Raw genomic sequence first — 12685 nt, forward strand, 5'->3', positions numbered from 1 at the left:
GGGGGTGTTCCTTCATCAGTGCTTGCCAAAGGGTTGGAGCCATGCAAGACGCCAGTGTGGTGTAGTGGTTAAGAGCGTAATCTGGGGAACCGGATTTGCGTCTCCGCTCCTCCACATGCAGCTGCTGGGTGACCTTGGGCTAGTCACACTTCTCTGAAGTCTCCCAGCCCCACTCACCTCACAGAGTGCTTGTTGTGGGGGAGGAAGGGAAAGGAGAATGTTAGCCGCTTTGAGACTCCTTCGGGTAGTGATAAAGCGGGATATCAAAACCAAACTCTTCTTCTTCTTCCTCTTCTACCTGGGGGCTTTGGGAATGACCGACATTTTTCTGAGTGCATTGGAAGGAATTGGGACCAGACAAATTCATGGAAGATCAATGGCTACTTGTAAGGTTACCAGATTTTTTTTTCAATGAATACGGGGACACTTTTCAACTTCCTACTAAATAGATGGATTTTTTCAGGGGACTGACTTCTAAATCCGGGGCAACCTTATCTAATGGCCACCTTCTCTCTCCCTTGTTGGGGTCAGTATGCCTCTGAATGCCAGTTCCTGGAAACCACAGTTGTGGAGAGCTCTGTTCTTCCACTCATGTGTCAGATTCCTGCCTTGCAGCGGGTTGGACTAGATGACCCCCTGGGACCCCTTCCAGCTTTTCTCTGATTCTATGCTTAGCAGGCTTCCTGTTCAGGTGTCTTGTGTGTCTGACCCACGTGAGGACAGGCTGCTGCATTAGATGTTCCTGATTCAGCCGGGCTCTTCTTATATGTTCCCGAAACCCCAGCCTACATGGCGTGTGCGGTTTGCGGTGTCTGTGACGTTGCGAATACCGAGACCTGGCAACGTTGACTCCTGGTCATTGGGGTGAGTTGTGCGCTTTACAGGCCGCAGCCGTCCCCAGAACTTGATTTCGACGCACGCCGTTTCGGGCCCTTCAAAGCAGCGGTTTTCCTTTGGTGGAATTTCATAGAATCGTAGGACCTTAGAGTTGGAAGGGACCACAAGGGGCATCTAGTCTGACCCCCTGCAATAGCAGGGATCTTTCACCCAGTGTGGGGCTCAAACTCACAACCCTGAGCTTAAGAGTCTCGTGCTCTACCGGCTGAGCTATGTTGCGCCATTGTGGCAACAGCACGTTAGGAGCATTTTTTTAAAAAGCGGTTTTGCCTTTGGAAGTTTTGCCTTTGCTTATCATTTTATCTCTATCCCACCTTTCCTCCAAGTCACTCAGGTCTGTGTGCACACTATTTCCCCTACCCTGTCAATGCCTGTTTTATCATCACAACGACCCTGCGAGGAAGGTCAAGCTGAGAGATGGTGACTGGTCCCAGGTCACCCAGTGTGCCTTGCGGCATATGAGTGGGGATTTGAACCTTGGTCACCTCAGTGCTTTAACTCTGACAAATGACGGCCGTTCACTCCTCTGGGTGGGAGGCCTTAGGAAGCTTATACTAAGTTGGACATCTTGCCCATTTAGTCCAGTACTGTCAACACTGGCTGGCAGCAGCTCTCCAGGGTTTCAGGCAGGAGTCTCTCCCAGCCTTACCTGGAGAGACCAGGTATTGAATCATAGGATCATAAAGTTGGATGGGACCACAAGAGCCAACTAGCCCAACCCCCTGAAGTTCAGGAATATTTTGCCCAACGTGGGACTCGAACCCACAACCCTGAGAATAAGCTTCTCAGTTCTACTGACTGTTCTTCGCTGCAAAGCCAGAGCCCTTCCTCCTCCTGTCAGTTTGGACTGACAAGACACCAAGGAGGAGCAATATTTCTTAAACTATGGAAGCCTGTCCCAGAGGAGGCAGCAACTGGGATGGTTTTAAAAGGACTTGACAAATTCATAAAAAAGGAACTAAACTATGTTGAAAATACGAAGAGATAAAGGGGACATTTGTACACATGTGGTGGGATTGTAAAAAAGCTAAAGAGTATTGGGAGATGATGTATTCAGAGGTAAAAAGGATGTTAAAGCTGTTATCCCCCCCCCAAAAACCCCCAGAGTTGATGCTATTGAATGTTATAGAGGGTGAAATACCTAAGAAAGTACTTGTTGCCAGAGTAGGACCTGGAAGACCAGGGCTCAGATCCCCACTCAGCCCTGAAGCTCACTGGGTGACCTCGGGCTGGTAGTTACTCTCTCAGCCTTGCCTACCTCACAGGGCTGTTGTGAAGATACAGATAGGTAAAGGGTAAAGGGACCCCTGACCGTTAAGTCCAGTCGTGGACAACTCTGGGGTTGCGGCGCTCATCTCGCTTTACTGGCCGAGGGAGCCGGCGTAAAGCTTCCGGGTCATGTGGCCAACATGACAAAGCCTCTTCTGGCGAACCGGAGCAGCGCACAGAAACACCATTTACCTTCCCGCCGGAGCGGTACCTATTTATCTACTTGCACTTTGACGTGCTTTCGAACTGCTAGGTTGGCAGGAGCAGGGACCGAGCAACGGGAGCTCACCCCGTTGCGGGGATTTGAACTGCCCACCTTCTGATCGGCAAGCCCTAGGCTCTGTGGTTTAGACCACAGGGCCACCCGCGTCCTGAAGATACAGATGGAAAGGAGGAAAACCACGTTTGCCACCTTGAGCTCCTTGGAAGGAAGCCGGATTATAAATATAATAAAAAGTGCAGTCTAACGGAGCCTGCCAGCCATGGCATTCTGGGGGGTATTACAGTCCCCTTCTGAAACTGTAATACCCCCCAGTGTGTGTGTGTGTGTGTGTGTGTGTGTGTGTGTGTGTGTGTCAAACCCCACAAGGCTCTTGTACACAACTTGGTGTATCTTGTTACACACGTTTGCTGTAAGTGGTGCGGGTAACTGAAGTAGCCTCTGAATTCCTGGTGTGTCCGCGCCAACCTTCACCAACCTGGCGCTGCCCTGATGTTTCGAACTACAAATCCCACCAGCCCATCATTCTTGATATGTCTGCTTTTGGGGGGCAGGGGGTTTGGTGAGGGTTATCATTAAAAGTGGTGGTGTGTGGGGAGGGGGGGTTTAATGGCGGCAGAGCCGTGGGTGGCATGGCTGGCTCTGCATGGATCTTTCTGGTTGGTGTTGTTCGTGTGGCATGGGGAAAGGGGCATTTTGGCATAGCTGTTGAATCCTTGTGGATTTTCCCCCCAAGTTTGTTATGAAGGTGAGGGAAGCAGTTTTAATCTCCTGCATTCTATATTGGAGGTTTTCTTAAAATGATTTTCAATTTTATACATTTCAATAATTTTACATTCATTTTAACATTTCGAAACTTGACTTCCTTCCCCCTCTTTCTGCGGTTCCTTAAATCTATTTTTTATATTCTCTACACATTCCAGATTAACTTACTCATTTATTCATCTACTTTAAATATATACTCTTATAAAACTGCAGGTTATTACAATAATCCTGCCAATGTTTTTATCTGTTTACAGTTTGTTTGTAAATATTCAATAAACCATTTCCATTCTTTTATAAAAAGGTTGTTATCTTGGTTTCTTACCCTTCTGGTAAGTTTTGCCATTTCTGCATATTCCATATTTTTTTTTATCCATTCTTCCTTTGCTGGGACTTCTGCTTCTTTCCATTTTGGAGGGAGTAACATTCTTGCCCCTGCAGTGGCATACATACATAAGTTTCTTTTGATCAAAAAATTTATTGATTTTTAGCATAACACAAAAACACTACACACAAAAGCTACATACAATAAAAACAATAAAAAACAATATAACCAAACAAAAATACATATTTAAACCTATCTAATTTTATTTATAACATTGTAGGTTGACTTCCTCTCATCCTCTCCGGCTACTTTCCTTGTAAATCATCTTTAGTAATTTCCTTACCTTTTTCTATTCTAGATTAAAACTCTAATAATCATGTCTTATTTTAATTACCTTATCATTACTTCCTCTGTTCCTAAACCTAATCTAACTTCTATATCTGTAGCCTACCTATTTCCACCTGTCTGCTTTAAATACTAATTTTCTTCAAATATACTTCAAATAAACCATCTGGTTTCGGAGTTTCCCGGTTAGTTCAGCGAGCTCCATATAGTCTATCATTTTCATTTGCCAGTCTTGAATCGTTGGTATTTCTTCTGTCCTCCAATTTTTTGCCAGTAGAATTCTTGCTGCTGTTGTGGCGTACATAAAAAACTATTTTATCTTCCCTTGGAATTTCTTCGTTTACGATACCCAATAAAAAGGCTTCTGGTTTTTTTTTACCAAACGTGTTTTTCAACACTTTTTTCAATTCATTATAAATCTTGTCCCATAAGTCTTTTACTTTCGGGCACGTCCACCACATATGAAAGAACATCCCTTCTGCCTGTTTGCATTTCCAGCATTTATTACTTTGTCCATAATAAGTTTCTATACATTTTAGGTAGTTCTAAATGACTAAACAACAACAACATCCCTATAATCCCAAAAGAAAAGCTTCTGTTTTTTTTTTTAACAAAGGTTATTTTAAACATCCTTTTCATTACATATCATTTCCAAGTAAGCTTTAACCTTGCTACAAGACCAGCAAATATGATAAAAAGAACCTCTTTACATTTCCAACACTTATTTGATTTAGATTTGTACATTTTTGACAACTTACTGAGTGTTAGATACCATCGATATATCGCTTTCATGTGATTTTCTCTTAGGCCGTAACATGCTGTAAATTTTATATCCATATTCCACCATCGTTCCCATGCTTCCATATTTGGGGTTTTTGTGTGCATGTGGCAAGGCGAAGGAAAGTGGTTTCTGTGAATGGTGGTCCCCATTTCAAATTCTGGCTGAGCTGTGTGTTTTGCACCTGCCAATCCCCATTGTGGATCAGTGTGCCTACAAACCCATGGGGGGGGGCAGGGGCATAGCAAGGTAAATTGGTACCTGGGGGCAAAAAAAATTATGTCCCCCCCCCCGAGGCATGGAAAGGTGAGGTGGTACCCGGTGCAGAAAATTTCTTGTCAACCCCCCATTGATTCCCCCCCCCCCCCGCAAAAATGGTTTTATGTTATTTCATATTTTCTTACAAAGGAATAATAACAAGTAATAATAATAAGAAACTTTTATTTATATCCCGCCCTCCCAGGCCAAAGTCGGGCTCAGGGTGGCTAACATCAGACACATAACATTGGTATAAAATCAAACAATAATTAAATTACCTCCTAAAAACATCTCAAAATCAAATTAAAGTCTAATTAGATGGCTTTCCACAGGGTTAGGGTTGGGAACAACAGTAAGTGTTCTCTGAACTGAAATTTCAGCCTTCATGACATACATAGGAAAACAGCCAAGGGAACAGGTATTTTGGTGGAGGAGGGTCAAGATATTAACCGATATGCATGAAATTTCGTATATAGCTATATAATCCCTAGTATAGTAAGATAGGACCTTCGGAGCAGGCATTAAAAAAAAAATTCAAGAAAAAAATGTTCCTTGATAATTTGTCACCCCCTCCATTATGGAACCCGGGGCTGCCCACCCACCCCGCCCCCCTTGCTACGCCCCTGAGCTTCATGTCTCTCAGTTCCCTTCTCTGCGGGATGAAAACACTGGCCTTCCTCGCAGGGCTGTTGTGAGGGCCAACCAGGGAACGTATGGAAGGGCTGTGTACAAATGCTTCGCTATGCGGTTATTTATGTTGGATTCACCATATCATCCTCATTGGGAATCGTGTGATCTTTTGATGAAGGGGCCAGTATGTAAATCTAAGAAATAATAATGAGGAACGCCTAAAGCGAGTGGACACCCGCCCCACCCCAGAGACTCTGGTTGAAAATGCAATCCCAAATTCCTGCCAATTCCTTGGTGGGCAGGAATCGATTGGCACCAGGGCTGGATTTAGGTTTGTTGAGGCCCTAAGCTACTGAAGGTAATGGGGCCCTTTATATGTCCGGCTGTCAACAACAAATTGCCGCTGTTTTTTGTGTGTTGAATATATGCTATATGGTAATTTATGGACCTAATAGGTATCTCAAGCCATTTGCGCATGTTGCCATGCAACCAGTCCATGCAGAATGTAGGCACCCTATATATAGAAAGGAGCAAAGCAGTGATATTTTAGGGAGCAGGCTAGCAGGCGGGGGGGGGGGGGCATTACCTTTATCATAGGAGCCTACACAACACAAAACACTGTTGCTGTATGTAGGTTTTATTTTATTAGTTTTTTTATCTTATATTTTGGAAATGTACATCCAGTTTTTTTCCCCTTAAAATTTTTTTGGGGGGGGCCCAAAGAGAGTGGGGGCCCAAGCTATAGCTTGTTTAGCTTATACGTAAATCCGGCACTGACTGCACACTCTGCATCTGCTCAGAGATAGCCTTTCTCCTCGGTAACCGCCTGGGGTTAAACCCTGGCTTCCTACGCCACCCCTCCCCTTCCAAAATAAAAGCTACTGGGGCTGAAGCCTAGGGGGGCTGGGCTCAATTGATTTTTGTGTTTTACGCAGACCCTCCTTGCTCAACGGAAGCCAGGGGAAGGGACAATGCAGACCAATTTGGTGTTTCCCATTTGCCCCGTTGCCCAGGTGATGATCTCCCTCCCTGCCCCCCCCCCCAGCGAGCCACCTTCCTCCTTTTGCAGAGGAGGGGGCTCTGGTCCCTGGGAAGACAGGCCCTTGAGGCCTGCAGCAGCCGATTGCAAGGTAGTGATGGGGGGAAGGAGGAGGAGGAGGCTGCTGTGGGTTGCCATGACAACTCTGTGGCAGAGATGTATTGTTGAGGCTGCAGCTATGGGGAAGGCAGGCAGGATGCTGGCTTTGGGATGCTGTGTGTGTGTGTGTGTGTGTGTGTGTGTGTGTGTTGTGTTGGAGAATGTGAGCACTCAAGCCTTCTGGTATCCATGGTGCTGGCGCTTTGTCTGCTCAGGTGGCCTAAAACATTCCCTTTATTTTTGTTTCTGCGTGTGCACGCACACACACACACAAAAACACACCCTCAGATACTTGCTTGCTCACTCGCTCCCCTCAGTCGATGCAATAAAAGGCAGGCTGCATTTTTATAAATAGCCGTCTAGGACAGCGAGCCCAGTCTTTGCTTTTTACGAAACGCAGGGCCCAGCACAATTTTCAAAGAACCAGCTAGCGGGGGGCGGGGATGGGACTCCTGGTTGCAATCGAGGGGCCACCTCCCAGACGTTCCCAGTCCTACGGCCTAGGACTCTCGTACTTACGGGACCGCCTCTCCTGGTATGCCCCGCGGGGGACCTTACGGTCCACAAATAATAATAATATCTTGGAGGTCCCAGGCCTCAGGGAGGTTAAACTGGTCTCAACCAGGGCCAAGGCCTTTTCAGCTTTGGCCCCAGCCTGTTGGGACACTCTATCGCCAGAGACCAGGGCCCTGTGGGACCTGACATCTTTCCGCAGGGCCTGTCAGACAGAGTGGTTCCGCCGGGCCTTCGGTCCAGGCCCAGTTTAACCCCCTTCTATGGGACCCTGTAAGTTACCTCTTTGGCCCTTTTATCGGCTCATGTGGGACCAACATGGATAGCTGGCCCTGATGAATACTTGTGGGCAGTCATTTAATTTTATCCTGATTCTAATTTTTAAGCTGTACTTTAATCAACTGTTTGTGTTTCAATGTATTTGATATTTGATGTTAGCCGCCCTGAGCCTGGTCTTGGCCAGGGTAAAGGTTAAAGGTAAAGGGACCCCTGACCATTAGGTCCAGTCGTGTCCGACTCTGGGGTTGCGGCGCTCATCTCACGTTACTGGCTGAGGGAGCCGGCGTACAGCTTCCGGGTCATGTGGCCAGCATGACTAAGCCGCTTCTGGCGAACCAGAGCAGTGCACGGAAACGCCGTTTACCTTCCCGCTGGAGCGGTACCTATTTATCTACTTGCACTTTTGGGTGTGCTTTCGAACTGCTAGGTTGGCAGGAGCTGGGACCGAGCAACAGGAGCTCACCCCGTCGCGGGGATTCGAACTGCCAACCTTTGATCGGCAAGCCCTAGGCTCTGTCGTTTAACCCACAGCGAGGGCGGTATATAAACAAAAGTTTACTTACTTACTTACTTACTTACTTAATTACCCCTGTTTTTGTGCAGGCATTGGGGGCTCCTGGGTACCCCTGGGCTTTTGAGCAGCCAGTCCAGCATCCTGTTATTGCAGTGGGAAACCAGCAAGCAGGATCCGGGCACAAGAGCCCTTCGTGGCTTCCATCAACTTCAGAGACCTCTTACTGTAGCAGCATAGCAGAGCCACCATGGCTAGTAGCCACCGATAGCCGTCCACTCCACAGATTTGCCCAATCCTCTTTCTTAAAAAAATATATTTATTTATACGCCTTCCATAATTTTACAGTTACCATCGCTTATCATATACAGTCATACCTCTGGTTGCGAACGGGATCCGTTCCGGAGCCCCGTTTGCAATATGAGCAGCGTGCAACCTAAAGCGCTGCATCTGCGCATGTGCGCGACGCGATTCAGCGCTTCTGAGCATGCGCAAAGCGCGATTCGGCCCTTCTGTGCATGTGCGAGCCGCCGAACCCGGAAGTAACCCGTTCCGGTACTGCCGGGTTCGGCAAGTTCGTAACCCGCAGCTTTCGTATCTAGAGGTATGACTGTATTCTTTGGTTTCCCCATACATGGGCTCCTGTTGAGCTGCATCTCCTTAATCATCACCCCTCTTCTAGTGGTTTCTAACTGCTGCTCTAGCCCTACTTGGAAATAATCTGGTTATTACCGGTATATTTCTCTAAGCATTCACCAAAGTATCCCCACCCCTCTGTTATATCCTGATTCCTTGTCTTTGCAGTCAACATTGCTAATTCTGAATATTCTATTAACTTGTTCCGCCCTTCTTCTTTTGTTGGACTTTTTTTTGTCCTTCCACCTTTGAGCATAAATAACTGTGGCCGCTGCCATTGCATATAGGAAGAGAGACCAAGTACTTTCTTAGGTATTTCACCCTCTATAATATTCAGTAGGATCATCTCTGGGGTTTTTTTTTGGGGGGGGGGTGTGGAATAACAGCTTTAACATCCTTTTTACCTCTTAATATATCATCTCCCAATACTCTTTAGCTTTTTTTACAACCCCACCACATGTGTACGAATGTCCCCTTTATCTCTTCACATTTTCAACATAGCTTAGTTCCTTTTAAATGAATTTGTCCCGTCCTTTTAAAACCATCCCAGTTGGGGGCCATAGCTGCCTCCTCTGGGACAGGGTTCCATAGTTTAAGAAATATTGCTCCTCCTTGGTGTCTTGTCAGTACAAACTGACAAGAGGAGGAAGGGCTCTGGCTTTGCAGCGAAGAACACACTTAGCTTGCAGAAAGTCTCAGGCTCTGAGAGAGAGCTCAGTCAGTAGAGCATGAGAATCTTATTCTCAGGGTCGTGGGTTCGAGCCCCACGTTGGGCAAAATATTCCTGAACTGCAGGGGGTTGGACTCGTTGGCTCTTGTGGTCCCATCTAACTCTATGATTCTGTGATTCAATACCTGGTCTCTCCAGGTAAGGCTGGGAGAGACTCCTGCCTGAAACCCTGGAGAGCTGCTGCCAGCCAGTGTAGACAGTATAAGCTTTCTAATACCTCCTATCCAAGGGAGTGAATGGCTGCCATTTGTCACTGGAGGCCATCAAGTGAACAGGGGAACTCCTTGCCACTGGATGGGATGGGCCTTCCAGGTCCTTTGCTTCCTCTTCCAGTGGAAGGAGCCATCTCTCCCCTACACCCCCCCTCCCCAAGATCTGCCCTGACTGTTGGCACAGTCTTTTCTCTGTGGGTAAATTTCCTCCATTTTTTTTTATCACTAGCCTTTTCTTTGGTCAATAGTTTTGCCTCTTCCTTTATTTTCTGCGGTATTATTGTCTGTAGAGACTGCCTTGATTTTTTTAAACACATCCTCTTTTATCTCCCACCACCCCTCCTGGTATAAAATGCTTTAAAACCCTTTCTTGTGTTTTGCTGCTTTCCCGGGTTTCTTTAGTAGTGAACTTTTGGTGTGTGTGCTTTCTCCTTGTGCTTTCTTAATCCGGCGTGGTTGCTTGGTGGTGGCCCCGCAATGCTTACCAAGTGGACTGCCATTTTCCTCTCGGGGAATGTTATTGAGGCTCTGCCCCCTGATTTTCCATCACCTTTTAGCAAGGGGAAAAAATCTCAGAAGCTCCCCGGCAGCTCCCACAATACCTGTCGGCCGGGATTCAAACTGCATCCTCTAATTTTTCCGCCCTCGGTCTGTCCGAGGGAACATTTTAAAGGGTTTCTCCCCTTCCTTATTTCCTCCCGCCTTTCAGGGTATGTGCATGTGTGTTTGGGGAAACTTCAAGAAAAACCGGAGCTGCAGTAAAGCACTACAGTGGTACCTCGGGTTAAGAACTTAATTCGTTCTGGAGGTCCGTTCTTAACCTGAGACTGTTCTTAACCTGAAGCACCACTTTAGAAGAAGAAGAGGAGTTTGGATTTGATATCCCGCTTTATCACTACCCGAAGGAGTCTCAAAGCGGCTAATATTCTCCTTTCCCTTCCTCCCCCACAACAAACACTCTGTGAGGTGAGTGGGGCTGAGAGACTTCAAAGAAGTGTGACTAGCCCAAGGTCACCCAGCAGCTGCATGTGGAGGAGCGGAGATGCGAACCCGGTTCACACTAGCTAATGGGGGCTCCCGCTGCTGCTGCACCACCACCAGAGCATGATTTCTGTTCTTATCCTGAAGCAAAGTTCTTAACCTGAAGCGTTATTTCTGGGTTAGTGGAGTTTGTAACCTGAAGTGTATGTAACCTGATGTATGGAAGTGAGAGCTGGGCCATAAAGAAGGCTGATCGCCAAAGAATGGATGCTTTTGAATTATGGTGCTGGAGGAGACTCTTGAGAGTCCCATGGACTGCAAAAAGATGAAACTTATTCATCCTTAAAGAAATCAGCTCTGAGTGCTCACTGGAAGGACAGATCCTGAAGCTGAGGCTCCAATACTTTGGCCACCTCATGAGAAGAGAAGACCTCCTGGAAAAGACCCTGATGTTGGGAAAGATGGAGGGCACAAGGAGAAGGGGATGACAGAGGATGAGATGGTTGGACAGTATTCTCGAAGCGACTGGCATGAGTTTGGCCAAACTGTGGGAGGCAGTGGAGGATAGGGGTGCCTGGCGTGCTCTGGTCCATGGGGTCATGAAGAGTCGGACACGACTGAATGACTGAACAACAACAACAAAGTATTTGGAGGCAGTGAGAGATTTTACTTTCTTGGGTTCCATGACCACTGCAGATGGTGACAGCAGCCATGAAGTTAAAAGACACCTGCTTCTTGGGAGAAAAGCCATGACAAACCTAGACAGCATCTTAAAAAGCAGAGATATCACCTTGCCAACAAAGGTCCGTATAGTTAAAGCTGTGGTTTTCCCAGTAGTGATGTATGGAAGCGAGAGCTGGGCCATAAAGAAGGCTGATCACCGAAGAATTGATGCTTTTGAATTATGGTGCTGGAGGAGACTCTTGAGAGTCCCATGGACTGCAAGAAGATCAAACCTATCCATTCTGAAGGAAATCAGCCCTGAGTGCTCACTAGAAGGACAGATCCTGAAGCTGAGGCTCCAATACTTTGGCCACCTCATGAGAAGAGAAGACTCCCTGGAAAAGACCCTGATGTTGGGAAAGATGGAGGGCACAAGGAGAAGGGGACGACAGAGGATGAGATGGTTGGACAGTGTTCTCAAAGCTACCAACATGAGTCTGACCAAACTGCGGAAGGCAGTGGAAGACAGGAGTGCCTGGCGTGCTCTGGTCCATGGGGTCACGAAGAGTCGGACACGACTGAACGACTGAACAAAGTATTTGGAGGCAGTGAGAGATTTTACTTTCTTGGGTTCCATGATCACTGCAGATGGTGACAGCAGTCACGAAGTTAACTGGCGTGCTCTGGTCCATGGGGTCACAAAGAGTCGGACACGACTGAACGACTAAACAACAACAGTATTTATAGTGCTCAAAGCATGGCACCTTTACAGCATTCCCTTATACTGGGTCTGGGTGTCTCCTTTCCTTTGCCTTGTGCCTTGGTTCTTGTACTAAGGGAAGAGACCATAGCCCAGTGCACCAAGCCATGAAGTCCTGGCAAATACCTTTCTGCACCCACCAGAGGATACAATACTGACCTAGAGCCTTTCCTGTGGCTGGCCCTGTCCTGTCCTGTGGAACTCCCTGCCTGTAGACGCTTGGCAGGAACCGTCCCTGCCTTCTTTCGAGTGTCCTCTGAAAACTGGGCGGTCTAGCCAGGCCTTCGCAATATGATTCCCCCTGCCCCCCTTTAAACCAGCCAGCATCTACTGATGTTTTGAATTACCTTTCATGGATATTTAAAGGCTGGCTTTTAAAATTGCATGTTACATATTTGTAAGCGGCCTTGTGATGTTTTAAGAAAGAGCGGGTTATACATTTTCAAATAATTGTAAATAAACAAATGGTCGATTTAGCCCAAACTGGTATAAGGCATCTTCTGTTACTCACTTGCTCTCAGTCTTCTGCACCAAAGTGGCCTCCTCCTCTTCCCCTGTTTGTCCATCTCCTCCGCCTTACCAGAACACTGTCTGTCTGTCTGTCTGTCTGTCTGTCTCTCTGTGTGTGTGTGTGTCTGTCTCTCTGTCTTACCTTCCATTCCTTGTACCCTCCTTCCTTCAGCTGAGAGAGACCCAAGCCTCATGCCAGCCCCACCTGTGGGGTCGTCATCCTGCGGCCCCCACACCTCCATTAAAAAAAAACACCTCTCAATTGTTT

The 12685-nt window shown here is 47.0% G+C and overlaps 1 protein-coding gene across 1 annotated transcript in view; it reads left to right on the top strand.

The window, feature by feature from the left end:
- The window catches only part of NOVA2 (NOVA alternative splicing regulator 2), a 59587-nt gene that overhangs the window by 29816 nt on the left and 17086 nt on the right, over positions 1-12685 (top strand). The gene's annotated exons all lie outside the window — the stretch shown is intronic.

Source organism: Lacerta agilis, chromosome 8, assembly GCF_009819535.1.
Source record: "Lacerta agilis isolate rLacAgi1 chromosome 8, rLacAgi1.pri, whole genome shotgun sequence".
NCBI classification, from domain to species: domain Eukaryota; kingdom Metazoa; phylum Chordata; class Lepidosauria; order Squamata; family Lacertidae; genus Lacerta; species Lacerta agilis.